Source organism: Danio rerio, chromosome 19 (genome assembly GCF_049306965.1).
Source record: "Danio rerio strain Tuebingen ecotype United States chromosome 19, GRCz12tu, whole genome shotgun sequence".
In the NCBI taxonomy this organism is placed as follows: Eukaryota; Metazoa; Chordata; class Actinopteri; order Cypriniformes; family Danionidae; genus Danio; species Danio rerio.
Genome location: NC_133194.1, coordinates 21,078,130 through 21,094,619, shown reverse-complemented (window position 1 = coordinate 21,094,619; position 16,490 = coordinate 21,078,130). Strand labels below are relative to the sequence as shown.

Here is a 16,490-nt window from a genome sequence, read left to right as displayed (position 1 = left end):
AAAAATAGCAAAGAAGAAAACCTCGGCTCTGACGTATTTTCCGGTGTATACGAAGAAAGGAGCATGCGCGGAAACCGAATGGTCTTTTCGACTTGGTTCAGAGGAGCACGCGGTAAGTCGAGGTAGCTGAGCGTAGTAATAGCTAACATTTGCTGAAAAAGTCATTTATTTTACATTTTAAATGTATTGCACACATTAATTTACCATAGCTGTATGTTTAATCTGTTGGTTAGAGCTTTTTATACATTACGCAACGTTACAGTTGGCAAACTTCAAAAACAAGAAGCCTCGTGACTACTAAACATCTTTTTTTTTTTTTTATAATAGTGAGTGCTTCCCTCTTTCTTGTGCCATCGAAATTTTTGTACTTCTAGTTGAAATCTATGAATGGCCCAGTAATGAAATGGCAAATTTAAGTGCATTATTATTATTATTATGACCTTATTTGCTATTTATATCACTATGCAGTACCGCAGCAAACCAGTTGCAGTTGTCATCGTGGTTTATTTGTTTCAGATTATTTTGTTATTAATTGCTGTTTTGAGTCACGGCGCGGTTATTTATATGACCACTGAATCTGCATCGAGTCTAAAAGTATGCGGAACTAGCATATCATGAAGAGTCACAGTGTCTTTTTTTTTTTTTTTTTACATTTTTTTTTTTATAAGATTTTAAGAAATTTAATCTGTTGGCATGGATAACATGCAACTTGATTTATTGTAATTTTAAAGAAAAAAAGTTGGCTTTAGGCTCAAGTTTTTTTTGTGTGAATTGTTTTGAGTTTGGCAGTTGTAATAACAAAATACAGTTTGTTATTAAAGTCATTTAATAACTTTTTTTAGGTTAGTTTATTTTTAGAGCCATGAGTTTACAGAAGTTTATTCTGTAAATGTATATAATTTTTTCATGTTAAAATACCATTTCCTGAACAAATAGCAGTGTAGGCTTAATAGCAAGTTTCAACATTTATCTTAATTTTTAGTGATCGGTTCATCTGCTGCAAATTGTCGCCACATTGACTAAACCACTATTTAATAAAATACTGCAAATGTTACATCGTGGTTTGATTATCTTTACAACCAGAAAAGAAAAAAAGCGTGCAAACTTGAGTTTCTGCATGACAAATAGGATGCCACTTTTCACACTTTTAAAAGTGTGCATATAGCCAATTGAAGATAAAATCAACGATTCTGAGTTTTGTCAAGTGTGTACACTGCTGTGATTGAGTTTAGCTCCAACTAGCTTCAACACACCTGTCTGGAAGTTTCTAGTAAGCTTAATAAGAGTAAGATTAGCTGGTTTGGAGCTACAATATGCAGGACACTGGCTCTCCAGGAGAGCCACTAGGCATGGGCTGATAAGATTCTGACGGTATTATAACCTTGGATAAAAGTATTATGGTATTGTAATACAATAAACTGATCTAAAATATTTTCATTTTAAATGTCTGGGTAAAAATGTCCTTTTTCCCTTTTTCACACATTTTATTTTGAGAGACATTTACAACATTTTGGAGCAGTAAACTTGACAGTCTAAATGAATTATTGACTTCTGCTGTCTTCATTTGTTTCAAAAACGTTTGTTTTTACAGTTTGAAACGGCATCTTTTTTGCTGAAGATATTGTTGTCCTAATAAAAAACAAAAAATAAAGCGAAAAAATGTACACACCTTAGTAACGGTATTTCAGAAAGTTGACTGTTTTAAAACCTTGACATTTCCAAACCGAGGTATACCTTGAAACCGGTTATTGTCCCAAGCCTATTTGGCACCCCTACTCCAATAAAATAAGGTTTCTAGTTTGGGTTTAGACTTTTCACTAATTAAAATACTGGTTTTGAATTAAATTTCCCTTAAATTGCTAGTAGATTTCGCGATTACTTATGGCTAGCAATAAGATTCGAAATACTAAAACTGATTAGTATTTTATTTTAATAATTTATAATATTAAATATTAGATTTTTTTTGGTCATTCAACATTTTGTACCTGGTTAAGTGTTGTTTCTCCAGTTTCTTTTCTTATTAGAAAATTTCAAGATTTTTGTTTTGGTACTGATTGGTTTTCACATGGATAACACTCTCCTGCTCCTTGTTTAGGATTGCACCCCTGTTCCAGTATGGCTGCTATCATCCCCATTTTGATCGTCACTGTAGTGTCAAATGTTTCTGGAATGCTCGCTATACCATTGTGGGGACATGACAAACTCTGTTGCACAACTCTGGCAGCTGAGGACGATTTGAGCTTGTGGGAGTGGTGAGTATTGACAGGCTGAAGAATATTCATTTTGTATTGTTTACATAGTACATCAGTGCTTTTTTTTTTTTCTCTTCTTCCCTGGTTGGGTTTTAAAGAAGTGTGAGACTAGAGTCACATCCTGATGTTACTTGTTGTCTTGGTGTGCTATAGTACTCACAGAATAAATTCTGTGCTTATTCGTTGGCTGCTGCTTTCCATTGCCCAGCCAGTCACCAGCTCAGAAACATGCCATTTATTTTGTACTTTTTTATGCTTAGTTTCTGAGATTGTAAATAAACAGGCTTATATATATATATATATATATATATATATATATATATATATATATATATATATATATATATATATATATATATATATATATATATATATATATATATATAATGGATGTTTGTACTTTCCATTATCATTTGTCATGTGCCTAGTTAAGAGTTTCACCGTGTTTTAAAAGATCTTTTGTTTTAAAAGATTACTTCTAGCTCTTTTGAACTGACTGTTCTACAAATTGTTCACTTTCTCTTATTTAAGACAAACTGTGCGACCCTGATATAGCCACCTGATGGCTGTGAGCTCCCTTCAGGAAAGGTGGGTACATTGACAGCCTAAGTTAATTTGATTTTGTGTTATGATGATTACATGTTCCATGAATGTTTCTCACGTTTACATAAATTTGAAACTAAGAGTGAGACTAGAGTCACATCCTGATGTTGCTCATCATTTTGGTGTGCTATAGTTCTCACAGAATGATATCTCTGCTTATTCATTGGCTGCTGCTTTCCATTGCTAGGCCAATCACCAGCTCAGAAACATCCCAGATAACGTGTACTTGCTCTGTACAAACTTTTCCAGATTTCAAATAGAAAAGTTTTGGGGCACCAGTGTGTTGACATTATTACAAAAATGACTGGCTTTAAATGGTCTTCCTTTGTAAAGTTTACTAGCAATTTAGTAATTATAAAAATGACAATTATGGCTAAATTACATTTGTGTTGGAAATTTTTTATTTTTTTTTTTAAACTAGTTATGTCTAATAATTTTCATTTTGATGCCATTTTTTTTTGTTTGTCAAATGTTTAGAGACTAAACGATAAATAACAATAAATGTGAGTGGAATGCAGTGTTTGACACAAAGCCTACTAAAATGGGTTCACAGGCAGGTCGAAGGCCACAGCAAATGGATTCATATACTTGCAAACAGTCTTTAAGAGAAGCACCGCCACATATTTACATTGTGTACTATTAGCCATGGACAGACGCTGAATGGTGCTGCCAGTGTATGTGCACTCATAGAAATGGTGTAGCACATTGACCATGGCTTCTCGCCCAATATGTGACCCCCTCTGGGTTTTTAAAATGACTCAAAGTAATAATACAGGGGCAGATACATCTGTACCAGCTAGGCTGTTCTACTCTAGTGTATTCAAATGGCTAGTGATGTTCTCCTGTCTGACTCCCTTAAATGAGAATCTGATTCCGTAGTCACAGCCCAAAGGTAGCTCAAAAGTGTTTAAGAACCTAAATGACCTCCCTAAATATTAGCTTATGTGAGCTGGTTTAAGGGTGCTTTCACACCTACACTTTTGTTTCGGAATGTATCTCGTTTGCCCAATTAGTGCGGTTTGTTTGGCATATGTGAACAGGGCAATCGCGCTCTGTTCCGCACCAAAGTAATCGCTCTGAGATCGCTTGAATGAGGTGGTCTCGGCTCGATTGAAACAAACCCTGGAGCGTTTCGATTGCAGTGAGAAGGCGATCTGATCCGAGCGCAGTTGTATCACAGTGTTTTATGGATAAGTAATAGGCTTACGGCTATATGAAGAGAGAATTATGAGTAGGGCAGGAAGTTTCACGAGTCTCCGGATGCCCGCAAACGAGTGATGATCTCCCGGTAATCTCGCGTCTCCCTCCCGGTCCTCAAATAGGCATCGTCACGCACCTTTCTCACACCTCCCCACCGCATCTCTCCTCAGACACGTCGCGCGCGCACCGTCAATCACCACCAAACCACCACCTCTCCTGACAGCTGAGCGGGATGCTGCAAAATAAACCCTGACACTCTGACCAATGTGAGGAGAGTTTACTCGCATGTGACTTGTTTTAGCTCTTTTGGTCCGATTAGAAACTTAGCAGTGTGAAAGCGAACTGCTCCAAGAGCAAAGAGCAACAATGTAACAATTGTAATCTCTGTTTCGGAACAACTGAATCGATTCACAGGTGTGAAAGCACCCTTAAAGGGCCATGAAACCCCCTCGTTTCAGCAGGGTGTTTTCACACCTCCACTTTGGAAAAAGTCAGAAAAGTGGGGGTGTCCAGCTCTGTTTAGGGGGGAGTGTCGGAGGAACTAAAGTGGGAGGGTGTGGGAGTGTCTATTTGGGCACGCGCGAGTTTCAGTCAAAATACACACACAGGAGAAAGAGATGGTGTTTAACCTACATGGACATCTGTAGTGGAATTATTTGCCAAATTATTAACTGGTGGACTTTAACTGCAGTTTGGCTCTTTCATTCAGGGAATTCATTCATGTCCCTCGCGACAAACGCGATATTTGATTCGAGGATCTGCTCTAAGCGTGTATTTTTCATGCAATGTTTGATACCGCACGGCGAATGACAGAAAAAAACTCCGCATTTCCCGGAAACTTAGACGCACACGGCAGGTAACGTCAGAAAGCCGCGTGTGTTATTCCGGTCACAAAATGCGGTGCTAACATGTTAGCCCTCAGTGCAATAGTTAACTTAATTCGAAACGAACAAACTGAATAAACAAAGAGCACTGGTCGCTCACTTACCAAATCTGTAGAGACAGAACAATCACCAGCAACTAGAGCCGCGTCTGAAGAGAAGACTACATCCGGAATCCGGATCTCAGCGTTTGCAGATGAGAACAGCTCTCAGGTAAACAATAATCCCCCTTAGACACGTAAGTTATTGTTGTCGCGCGTCGCGTACACTGTTAATCCACACGTGAGTCTGAGCTCTCACAGAGAGAAAATGAAAACGAAACTTAACTGCAGCAAAATTGAAAAGCAACACTTCAAGCTTGTTTTGCCAACACAACGTGGCGTCTCTGTGGTGTAAAGACGGTGACACTAATGAATATTAATGAAGTTGCACAATAGAGCGCGCTGATTGGTTTGAACCAAGGCTTACTCATGCATTAATGCATCACACTGTAAGACGTAATAAGGCACACTCTGGCACAGACGCCCAGTCTGCACGCTGGAATACACACTATTATGTCATGACCGTGACGCAGCTTCAAAAATTCGTTTCAAACAGGAAGTACGAATTTGCTTGAAATAACGCAAAAACAACCAATTTACACTTTTTAGTGAAATATAGGTGTCCTAATAGTGTTTTTAGCAGTGTGGGACACATATACGACTGTCAATAGCTCAAAAAATGTGTTTTGGTGTTTCGTGACCCTTTAAACTGCTGAAATGAACTCAAAGGATTGGTTTCTGCCAAATTTTCTTTGAAATTAGGATATTTCAGTTAATTTTTGTTTGAAGTACACCAGTTGCATACTAGTTTACTGGTTATTTGTGTCTTATGTATTGTTGCTGCTTGACTCCCTGCAGATGCAGAATGAATCATTTCAGTTGAGGAGTCTGAACATGGTGTCAAACAAAAGCTAAAGAGATATAGGTAAATATTTCCTTTTCATTACACTTGTGTGTGAGAAGCGAGACTAGAGTCACATTCTGATGTTGCTTGTTGTCTTTGTGTGCTATAGTACTCGCAGAATAATCTCTGTACTTATTCATTGGCTGCTGCTTTCCATTGCCCAGCCAATCACCAGCTCAGAGACATGCCACATAATGTGTACTCTTTCCTTGTACAAGCTTTTTCAGATTTCTAATGTAAAGGTTTTCTAGCAGCAGCTTGTTCTAGTTTTGCCTTTTTACCCACTCAAAAAATGGCTGGCTTTTAGTGGTCGTCAATTGTGAAATTTACTAGCAATTTAAGTTACAAATAAATTACATTTTTGTTGGAAAATTTTAGTTTTGTTTGATATAATTTGTATCTTAATTCTGATGCACTTTTTTTGCTGCTCAATTATTAATAGAATAAACAAGATCGTATAAATATGAGTGGAATGAAGTGCGTTTGAATTAGTGATGGGAAGTTCGGATCATTTTACTGACTCTGATCTATGAGTCTCGTTCATCAAGATGAACAATTCTTTTTTTCGAGTCATTTCATTCATTTGGTTCAATTTGCCAAAATATTATTAAAATATTATGAATTGCTTCCAAGCACATCTACAACTAACCCAAAAGGTTGACTGCACTACAAATATGTCATAACTAGAATACTATAAGAAGGAGAAAATAATAATTCAATGTTTATCTGCTCTTTTGTCTATGAAGGCATGTTGTCTCTTTGCTCAGTTCACCTCTTTATATCTTTAAATGTCAGGGGTTCATTCACGTTACACTGACAGTCACATATGTGACAATGACTCAGACCCGATAGAGGACTCGAGACGAGCGGATCAATTCTTTTTCCGGCTCTAAACGCATATGATTGGCTTCCGCCAATGTGATGAAGACTTAAAATTAATGATACAACCTGCACAAATGTGCGCACGCGCGGATGAACGAATCACTCCCTGAGAGGACTTGTAGTTCCCTAGTCATATTGAAGATTCGTTCAAAATGAACGAATCGTTCATGAACAACCCATCACTAGTTTGAATCAAAGCCAACTCGCATGCAATCTAAGCCAGGTCAGAGGCCACAGCAAATTGCTTGATATACTGGCAAACAGCCTTCACGAACAGCACTGCCATGTTTACAATAGCTGCGTTTTCACTATCGTGCCTAAAGCTAGCGAGCCAAGGCCAGTCACGTTTCCACTGTCACTTCCAGGGCCAAATCAGGGCTTTCTTGGGGCCAGCGGCCGGCCTTTTTCGGCCCGCCGAATACCTTGGGCCAAAGAGGGCCAGCCGGGGCTTCGGGCGGAGTGAAAGGAGAGGCGGGCAGTTTTCCAATCGCACATGAGTACATGCGCCAAACACATAAGCAAATAAATAAGGAAAAGAAAACATCTGGAACAAATTATACGCTGGGGTCTTTTTGTGTATGAACGCCCTAATGTTTATCTTTTAAATTCAAGGCTGTTGCATAAAATCATAAAGTAGTTTTAATTTATAAGTGACTTTGCTGCAACCTCCTGTTTCAATAACGCATAATAATCTTTACACCATATTAAAGACACAGCAGCCAGTAAAGGTTTTCGAGAGTTTTTGTCAAGTTTAACAGGTGTGTTTGTGCGCGTTTAGATGCCTGTATGTGTATGTGAGACAGAGGAAAAGAGCGCTCCCTTCATAGCTCTGTTGATGCCGCGAGCGGCTTTTTTCTTTTATTTTTTTTATTGTTTTTATTTATTTTGGAGATAATACACAATATGAATACAACAGACAAACTTTACAAATTTCGTGTCCAGACTCAAAACAATAGTATCATATCTAGATAAATAGTAATAATAGTATCATATCTAGATAAAATGGCCTAGCTATATTGAAATAATTAAAAAAATTACAAATATCAGATATAATAAAATCATATAAATAAATAAACCAATATAAAACTAACAAAAGCTAGCTATAACAATTAGGTTCTATAACAAACTGCCATTTTAAACTTAATATTAAAAAGCCATATTAAATAATTTTTCAAAAGCCTCTCTCTGGAAAAAAAAAAAAAGATTTTAGATATTTTCTAAAAACAAACACCGGAAAATGTTTTAAATATTATTTATAAAGTATTTGGATACGATGATATTAATCATCATGCAAACAGCATTTTCGGGGTGAGTTAAAGTAAAAATTGGCGACTTTTTTTTTTTTTGTTTGTTTTTTTTTTTGTTTTGTTTTTTATTTTATCTGTCTGCAGCTGGGCAGCACTTTTTTTGACGCATCAAGGAAAACTGCAAGTTCAAAATGTTTTCTGTGTCCCCAAACAAGTGTGTATGTTTTTATATGACGTGGTAAAATTAAAAAGGAAATTTTAAATGCATAAAGAGCTTTATTAGTGCATAGCTGCTGAGCGCAACGAAATATAGTCTATATTTTATTATGTGCTGCTCTTATGGTCTGAAACACTGAACACTTTCCTTTACTTAAGCTATAATAAGCAACATCTTTAAATAAAGGGAATCACCTATTAAGTGTCAAAGCCTATAGGGAAAAGTTTGTTTCAGTTCCCTCCGGAGCATTTGGGATGAATGTTGGACAGCGTTTGTCTAACTGAGGATGTTATAAAATACATTTTATATCGAGTTATTAACAGAATTTTATATATGTGGTTTTATATTATGGATGTGTGCGCTTCATGCGCTGGGTCCCTCCGTTAGTGGCGAGACCGCTGGATTTTGATGCCAACAGTCTGTCGGCGAGTAAATAAATATGATGAATGAGAACACACAGGTCTGTGCGTATAGACATACATTGTACTGCTGTACATTAAGGTGTCATTTGTTTGTTTTGGCTGTCCTAATTTTAATAATTTCGGGATGATGTGGTGTGTTTTATCTGCCTGATTCCCGCTGAAGTGGGTGGATTGAGTGACGTTTGATTCGGGGGATGTTCTGGGGTCTGGGTTTGCGTGACGCACTGCGAGCTACTAGCCCGACAGTGGAAACGCCACATGTTTTCGGGCTCTCTGCTCAACCTCCCGGGCGATTGGCCCGGCCTGGCCCGATAAAAGCCCTGGCTCGCACTGGCCCTATAGTGGAAATTTGGCTATTGTGCACTATTTACCATGGACAGACACTGAATGGCTCAGACGATGTATGTACTCCCCAAAGCACATTGAGTTGGCCTTCCACCCCCCACTCTCCTCCTGAGTTTTTAAAATTTCTATGTGAGCCACAATACATGTGCTGCAGATACATGACTAGTGGTGGTTTGAATGGCGCTCTCTTGTCTGACCTTCTTGAATAAGAAACTAATCAAGGGAAACAAGTCCCACTGTGTGGATGGTGTTGTTCCAGAACGCACCCACCAACTGTGTGATGGTCATGAACCAATGATAGCTCAAAGGTGTTAAGCCAAATAAAACTTCCCCAAAAGTTTGCTTTTTTGAGCCATTTTGAACCGCTGAAACTCAAAGAATTGTTTTTTTGCCAGATTTTCTGTGAAATTAAGATATTTCAGTTTGTTCTAAATTTTTGTTTGAAGTACACTGGGGCCTTTACTTTTGCATACGAGGTTTGCTAGTTATTTAGGTCTAATGTAATGTTGCTGCTCCATACAGATGCAGAATGAATCTTTCCAGTAGAGGAGTCTGAACGTAGTGTTTACACACACCGTAAAGAGATTGAGGTAAATATTTCTTTTTTTTTGTTGCACTTTACATAAGAAGCGAGACTAGAGTCACATCCTGACGTTGCTCGTTGTCTTGGTGTGCTATAGTACTCGCAGAATAACCTCTCTGCTTATTCATTGGCTGCTGCTTTCCATTGCCCAGCCAATCACCAGCTCTGAAACATGCTAGATTTATGTAACCCTTCATGTACAAACCTTTTCAGATTTGATGCAGTTGGTTGAACCGCCATAAAGTTTTGAGTTAAAGTTTTGTTTTTATTCATATTTGACTTTTTTGCATGTTTAGACCTGTCACATGATTCTTCAGAAATTTTAATTTTCTGCAATAAAAAAACTGACTATTTTAATACTTTTTTTTTTTTTTTTTGCAATCAAAATGGTTGAGGTCATTATAAAATAATCAAATTTTAAGGTCTAGTAGTGTCTGCACTCCATTCAAAAACAACCTCAAATATATTGTCAGACATTCTGTGAAACCATCCAAAATATCTTTGGGTGACAAGTCCACCGTTGCCTCTTAGAAGAAGGCCAGGTTGATCTTTGCGTGACATTGTTACTGTCTGTCAGCAGCAGATTGGCATGCTGCATGTGAACGTGTTGATGTATCCATCTGTGCACATAATTTGCAGATGTATAAATTGACGTGTATTGTTTGGACTGCCTATTTTAAATTATTTTTTAAATTTTTTTTAAATGAATTTAATTTGGATAATTTTATGTTAGACAGTACTTTTGCAATGTGATGAAGACTTTTTCAATCAGCACAACAAAATGTTTCTGAATGCTATCACCTATTCCAGATACTTGCTTTTTTAGCAGTTGGGCATTTTAAAGGTGCAGTGAATATGTATTAAATAGTGTTTTTTCCAAATAAAGGGACACAAGCTGCACTTTTAAAAGCAAAGCAATTTCATTTATTTTAATACAATAAGTGCACTAGGTTTTATTTTACTGTAATGCAAAAAAATTAGCATATAAAACATTTCTCTAAAATGTTGAGAGGGTGCTCGCTGCAGAGCTGAGCTCCAGCGAGGGGGAGCATGAGCTCTCGCTCTGCCTCCTGTAAGCTGTTTTAATGCGTACACCAACCCCACCCTTAACCCTACCCCCAGTGACATCACTCGTAGAAGAAGTGCAAAAAAGGTGGAGCTCAAGCTCCCCCCTCGCTGGAGCTCAGCTCGCCCAAATGGCTCTGCAGCGAGCACCACTTGAAAATGTTTGCACTTACCCAAGTCGCATACTAAGTAAAACATTTTTAAATATCAAATCAATGCATACAAAAAAAGTGTATATATTTGATTAGTTAATAGGAAATAAAATGGCTTTAAAACTGCATGGATTAAGGTTCTCTGTTGCCACGATGGATTTATGTTAATTGCAGCAAGTCAATTAACTGTTGCCATTTAATCTAATTGTAACTGATTTCCGTTAATTGCTGGGTTCCTGCCTGTCCTTGTAAGTAATTTATTTTAGCTTGATCAGATTTTGAAATAAGGATGTGTTTTGTTGTCCGCCTGCTTTTTGGGATGTGATCAAAGCCTGAAGTGGAGCAAAAGCACATTGTTTTTTCTACCAAGAATTTAGTGTCATTTCTGGTTTTTCCATTCCCGCTCATGGGACAAACTCGCTCTGTCCATTCCCTTGTAAAAGTAATTTCATTTATTTTCGATTACATGAACGTCTAAACGTCTATAATACTATATTTGTTAATTTAGGAACGATTCATCATGTTCAATAATTAAAATTGGACATATCGGTGTATGACGGTGTGCATCTTCTGTTAATGGTGTTCTGTGTAAGCTTTTGAATCGACTAATGCATAAAAATACCACTTTTTTGCAGATATATTAAACTGGTTTGTTAATATACTTATTTAAAAATGGCTATTAAAATGCTGGCTATTAACTGGTTATGTGGTTTAAAACCATCTCATTAAATTTTTTTTTTTTTTTTTTTTTTTTTTTTTTTTTTTTAAAGAATGTTACCTGAATTATAAATTTTTCATTTTAATCCATGAAACTGACTTTAAGTTTTTCCCCCCTGTCGTTTCTGTAAGGCTCTATCCTATTTAGGGACGCATGACAATCTCTGTACAACCCTGATAAAAGCAGCTCATTACAAGAAAGGTGAGCGCATTGACAGGCTGAGGAATGTTTATATTCTACTATACGTTGTGCATGATGTTTCAAATTTTTCATGTTGCTCTTCACTTTATGTGCTGTAGTTCTAGGAGAAAATCACTGCTTATTCATTGCCTGCTACTTTGATTCATTGTAGGGCTGTCCCATCAACTAAGCAAGCTAAAGGTGACTGGAAAGGCACCAAAACTCCACCAATTGACAGAAATTGAGAAGAAACTTGGGACGAGTTCTCCTTTGGCTTAATAAATGAAGAGTCGGAGCTGAAGTTGTCAAGTGGAAGATTGGCTTTGGTGTTCTTCTGCATAAATGAATAAATGAATTGATATGCATTGCACTTTGGTTTGCAAGTCAATGAACAGATACATTTCAAAAACAGACATGTAGGAGGATTTAGAATGGATGAAAATAACCTAAATAAAAGATTGATAAAGCTCAATAATGGCTTGAGGAATTGTTTTGGTGAACACTTTCTCACTTTCTGTGAATGGAGGCTAACATTTTGTACAGTTTATCTGCGGGGTCAGAAGCTCAACTTTAGGCCTTGTCTTAACTTAAGTCTTGTAGGTCTTAAAGGAAATATAAGACTCGTTTAAAATGATTTATGTAAAGCTACCCAATCAATCCAACACGTCTAATCACCCAAAAAAACCTTTGACCAAATTATTAATTACTAATAACAGTCTGTGTATTTTTAATTTTTATTATTATTTTTAATTTTAATGTTCTGGAGGGGGAAAAGTGTAAAACTAAGGTCTGCTTGTTTTGTCGCATTTAAAAAATGTCCAACAAATGAGTTTCTTTCTGCTGGGCAAGTAATTGAACGTAATTCCTTTAGCATTTAACCCTTAAGAAGTCTAATTTTTTTTTTCTTCACGGTCTTAGTCTTAATGTCTTAAATATAATTTGGTAAAATCTGCAGCAACCTTGTTTGTAATTATTTATTGTAGACCAAGCCTACTTATACAGAGAATTATTCATTGGTATTCTCACATATTGAATTGCATTTTTTCAAAATGGTACATGCTGGAGATATGCCATCACTCTACATTGTGTATATGTCATGATGTTAACATTTAAGATGGTTGATGAGAGAAAATGGCACTATCAAACAGCTGACAAGTCTAAAGGTGATGGCAAAAACAAAATGGAAAGGGAATTTATTCATCCTTCCTTGTGTTGAGAATGCAAAGTCAATGTGTTTTATTTAACCCAGGCTCATTGAAGATATATCTATAGAAGGCTTATCTCATTCTCACGCTGTAGATGCTCTGTTTAACTGTTTTCTTGCTAGTGAAATGCTCAGTTTTTCCACTCACAAAGTCCGTCATGTAAATAGCCAATGCACTATGGCACGATGCAACAGACTCTTAAAGAGAATGGGAGATGAGACTCTGGTTTATTCTCAAAACACACCTATAACTCATTAGGAAAATAAGCTCAACCCTTTTAGACCATGCGCCAAGGGGCAAAGCGGATTTTTCTGTCCTTATATTAGCAAAAGTGGATTCTGACATGCCCTTAATGCGTTTGCACCCTGCGCTTTGCTCATGGATCGTCAAAATAGAGCCCTATGTGTTTGAGTGTCCTGAGATGTGTGCAATCCACTACTATTTAATACGCCTCTAAAAATACTTAGGAAGTAGAAGGTTGGTTACGAGAGGAAAGGCAGAGAGAAGACTGATGTGAATTTTCCCCCAAAATGACCTGTAATTTGTTTTGCACTAAACAAAGCTTTTCAAAGTAGTTTAAATAATGTTTTGAATTTTTAATGCAAACATCTTGATCCTACGCTTGTAAAAGTCAGATCTTGAAGTCTATGAGGGAAAACTCAAATCAAATTCAAAAGTCCAGCCAGACACGCATAATTTGAAAAGTAAAATAGTAAAGCCACAAATTAAGGAGAGGAAGACCATTATGCAATTTTGCATGGTACACTGAACAATGGACTTTAGGATGCGTGAATTAATAGGGAGGAAGACAAAGGGAGCAAGGGAAATAAATTTATCTTAGTTAATTATAGTGATGTAATGTAACTAACTACAAATACTCAAAACACTGTAATTGAGTGTTTTTTTTTTCTCTTTTGTATTTAACTAATTGTATTTTACTAAGCAGTTTTAAAAACGTGTACTTTTACTTTTCCTTGAGTACATTTTTAATGCAGTATCGGTACTTTTACTCCACTACTTTCCTTCAACCTGCAGTCACTACTTTATTTTTTCCTGTCTATGGGGATTAGAAAAGTCATTCTTGTGATTCCTGTCCAATCAAATCGCACATAGAAGGTAAATTGCATCATAATTGAACTACCTCAAGACATTGGTGATTTATAATTTCAGCAAACTCTTTGGAAGCAATAAAAGTGTTCAAGAAAATGTTTAAAATCTTAACACGTAATGACCCAGAGACTGTTTAGATGCATTTCACTGATGAAAAAATGACAGATGTTTACTGTATGATGACTGAAATGGCCTTAAACAACCAGCACGAGACTTCAACATGATGTTGTACCCTAACATCACGGGGACTTGGCATTTTGTTTGGAAATTAAAATCGGGTTGATGTCAGAACTCAACGTCAGGCCAACCTCAGCGTCCAATGTCCAACCTAAAACCAACCAAATATCAACATTAAATGATGTTACAGATTAGTGTTGTGTGGACGTTACCACTATGACATCTATTAGATGTTGGATTTTGGTTGCCATAACTGTTGAATAAATGTCTATTTTATTTATAGTATGGTGCCATTAAATATGCTTTATTCTAATTTACTTTATATCCAGACACAATGCTAAAGAAATGGAGCAATAACAAATCCTCTAGTAGAGAAATACTTCAGCAGTTGTATGATATTTAAAAGCTTAATTCCAAATCTAGAACAGCCACTTGTTGTATGGACACTGTCAATGTTGTCACTGCCAGCACATATTATCTGATGCTAGATCAGGGGTGTCCAAACTCGGTCCTGGAGGGCCGGTGTCCTGCATAGTTTAGCTTCAACTTGCTTCAACACACCTGCCCGGAAGTTTAGTATACCTAGAAAGAGCTTGATTAGCTGGTTCAAGTGTGTTTAATTGGGGTTGTAACTAAAACTTGCAGGACACTGGCCCCCCCCAGGACCGAGTTTGGACACACCTGTGCTAGATAGTTCAATATTAAAGTGCGGTCATTTTAGTTGACATAATTTGGCATGAATAGTAATGATACAAAAGGACTGATAACTTATCCGAAATCAGGCAGAATGTCAATAGTAGTGTATTTGACCAAGGAGGGATCAACCAACATTTAACCTTTTAAATCTATGAAGAGCAATTGACGATGGTGTTGCTACAATAGGGTTGATGGAAAAGCATCCAACTCTGGCTGGACATGAATTTTGAAGCCTACACCAATAATTATTTGATAATCAGTGAAATAAATTAGGGTTCTAGAAAAATTGTCTAAAAATGTATCTTATGCGTTTACTGTGTCCACATTAATCTCTTATGTAGAATTGAGACATCTTTAAATTGACTTTTTTTCTTAATTGCTATTACGCACTACTGATTCAGATCGCCTAATTCTCCAAAGCATTATGCAGCATGCACTGGGGTGGTTTGTTGTCGAGTGTGACGCGGCTTGTGTTTTGTTCACGAGTGAGGGAAAGATGAAACGTGAGATTGACAGGCAGATTGGTGCAGCAGCAGTAGTAAGGCGGTTGATGTACTGGTCCATTGTGGGAAAGGAGTTAAGCCGAAAGTCAAAGCTCTATTTACCGGTTTATCTACGTTCCTACTCTTACCTATGGTCATGAGTATTGGGTCATAACCGAAAGGACAAGATCTCGGATATAAGCAGCTGAAATGAGTTTCCCTCGCAGAGTAGCAGGGCGCATCCTTATGGATAGGGTGAGAAGCTCAATCACCCAGGAGGAGCTTGGAGTAGAGCCGCTGCTCCTCCACATCGAATAAAGTCAGCTGGGGTGGTTCAGGCATCTGTTTTGGATGCTTCCTGCAAGCCTACCCAAGGAGGAGTTCCAGGTGTGCGCACACACACACAAACTTTTTCGCATAGGTTTAACCACACTCATTTAGAAAACACAAACAAATGATAAAATTAACGCACACATGGGTTGGACAACGAAACTGAAATTCCTGGTTTTAGACCACATTAATTCTTTAGTATGGCATAGGGCCTACTTTTGCAGCAAATACAGAATCAAATCATCTTGGGAATAACAAATACAAGTCCTGCACAGTAGGCAGAGGGCTTTTGAAATATTCTTTTGGGAAAATAGTGGCTAGGTCACTACATGACGCTGGTGAAGGATGTTTCCTGACAAAAACCCCAAAGTGGCCCAATAAAATTTAGATTTGGTGACTATGCAGGCCATAAGAGGTGGCCTTCTATGATCTATGTTGAACTTCACTTTTATGTTCATCAGTTTAATTTCATCTTGATACACAACATCCCTTTGACATCTTCCTCTTGCATTCACAGTTACTCCTGTTGGATGTGGTTTGTCCTTGTTTTATGCTGACATTACTCTGGGTACTGTATCTTTTGATACATCACTTGCTGTGTTGGTCACATAACATCAACTTAGAATTATAAGGTTCATGACATTTTTGTCAAAATTGAGATCTTATTAAATGACAACTTATATTATGGGATGTTTTTATAAGTTGTTTATGTTTTAAGACTTTTTATTTAAAAAAAAAACAAATTTTACACACAGTTTGCTAATGAATGCAAAAACTTTAAAGCTCAATATTTCAAAA

General features: G+C 37.1%; 1 long non-coding RNA gene and 4 other non-coding genes across 7 annotated transcripts; all 5 read left to right on the top strand.

Moving 5' to 3' along the window:
- Nucleotides 1–83: 83 nt before the first annotated feature.
- On the top strand, nt 84–12,160 carry si:ch73-295i22.2. Of its 3 annotated transcripts, none has more exons than XR_117906.4 (7): nt 84–112; nt 2,096–2,252; nt 2,784–2,840; nt 5,836–5,902; nt 9,517–9,584; nt 11,644–11,713; nt 11,865–12,160. It is a non-coding gene; the product is annotated as a si:ch73-295i22.2 (long non-coding RNA). The 3 variants fall into 3 exon arrangements; XR_012395005.1 differs by having other exon boundaries at nt 84–122; XR_012395006.1 differs by lacking the exon at nt 5,836–5,902.
- LOC137488570 (small nucleolar RNA SNORA3/SNORA45 family) lies at nt 2,354–2,484 on the top strand. Its single transcript, XR_011007647.1, has one exon. It is a non-coding gene; the product is annotated as a small nucleolar RNA SNORA3/SNORA45 family (small nucleolar RNA).
- On the top strand, nt 2,937–3,067 carry LOC137488573 (small nucleolar RNA SNORA3/SNORA45 family). Its single transcript, XR_011007650.1, has one exon. It is a non-coding gene; the product is annotated as a small nucleolar RNA SNORA3/SNORA45 family (small nucleolar RNA).
- On the top strand, nt 5,939–6,069 carry LOC137488571 (small nucleolar RNA SNORA3/SNORA45 family). The gene has a single exon (XR_011007648.1). It is a non-coding gene; the product is annotated as a small nucleolar RNA SNORA3/SNORA45 family (small nucleolar RNA).
- LOC137488572 (small nucleolar RNA SNORA3/SNORA45 family) lies at nt 9,623–9,753 on the top strand. Its single transcript, XR_011007649.1, has one exon. It is a non-coding gene; the product is annotated as a small nucleolar RNA SNORA3/SNORA45 family (small nucleolar RNA).
- Nucleotides 12,161–16,490: the final 4,330 nt, after the last annotated feature.